General features: G+C 37.9%; 1 long non-coding RNA gene across 1 annotated transcript; it reads left to right on the top strand.

The window, feature by feature from the left end:
- Positions 1–6: 6 nt before the first annotated feature.
- Positions 7–927, top strand: LOC106109522. The gene is made up of 3 exons (XR_001226010.1): positions 7–93; positions 693–797; positions 869–927. It is a non-coding gene; the product is annotated as an uncharacterized LOC106109522 (long non-coding RNA).
- The last annotated feature ends 396 nt before the right edge of the window (positions 928–1,323 follow it).

Below are 1,323 nucleotides of genomic sequence, written 5' to 3'. Positions count from 1 at the left end.
CGGTGACGGAGCCCCCGCAGTTCGCGGACTACGCGCTGTACCGGCCCGCGCACCACCTCGCGCGACACACGCCGCACACTGACGACACTCACAGTCAGTTCATTATATACTCAAATATTTATGTTCAAAAATTCTTACTAGTATTAAAAATACAAATATTTAGATGGATGCTTCTTAACGGAAATTTGGCATACTATGTGGCCTGTAAATGATAGTCTGGAAGAACACATAAGCTACTATTTTTTTTTTTTATAATTGCGTGGATGGAGTCGCGTCCGAAAGCTAGTAACCTATAATGTTTTCGCTTGAATGAGCTTTCTTCCCGTCAAAGTCCCGTTAAAATCAAACCAGCCGTTCCGCAGATTATTCGGAGTAAATGCGGCTTGACCACAGACAAACATTTTTTTATTAAAACGTACTTCAGATATCAACTATACAGCATGTTCACGAAAAATCTTTTTTTTTCTTTATTGTAGTACTACAATTTTGACAGATTATTTTTAAAACTGACAATGAAATTATGTAAACGACGACACTGACGTATATATCTTTATCACCGACTTTGTTTACTGGCTGTTAACTAGAAAATTGTTAGGTTTTTAGTAGTAAACCAGTTGGTGCTGACACCTGGCTATACGTGATTTTTTAAATAATTTGGTAACAACTTTTTAGAAATAGTATATTGTTTTAAGGTGGCGAGGAGTGCGGTCGTCTGGTAGAGAGCGTATCTTCGTACTGCTTGGATCTGAACCTCGACGACAGCTCCGCCAGACTCACTAAAGCCAAAAAGACGAAAGGTTTAACTCATGTTATATTATTATTATTAATTTGTTGTATTTGTACTTAATTGTCTTTTTTGTTTTTTTAGAGAAATCCTCGCCTTCTAGTGAAGAAGAGCATCCGATATTGGACCAAAGTGAAGGTTGGTTTACACTGGGATTTATCAAATTGTCAATGAGACCTCTGCCCATATACATTCGAATTTGCGTACTTTGCCTTTAATCAACAGAACTCACAGAAAGAGGATTTTCTGTACCTTTGTGTCACATCTTCTTTTAATTCTCTCTTTGTACGAAAAATGAAAGGGGAATAAAACACACTTATCCGAGAGTACACGGAATTATTTACACTTCTGCGTCTTATGGTATTGCGGGAGCCAGTACATTCGTGCGACGATATTGAAGTTCTAGCAATATTATTTTAATAGAAAACTGGAGGGTTTACGAAGATTTTTATTACATAATGTGGCAAATGAACAAGCGGCCTTCTGATTTTGCCAAAATAGCAAAGCGATCTGCTCATCGACGTCCTCAATTGCAGTTG

The sequence above is a fragment of the Papilio polytes genome, unplaced genomic scaffold, assembly GCF_000836215.1.
Source record: "Papilio polytes unplaced genomic scaffold, Ppol_1.0 DF821277.1, whole genome shotgun sequence".
NCBI lineage: Eukaryota > Metazoa > Arthropoda > Insecta > Lepidoptera > Papilionidae > Papilio > Papilio polytes.
This window is presented reverse-complemented; position numbering and strand designations above follow the sequence as displayed.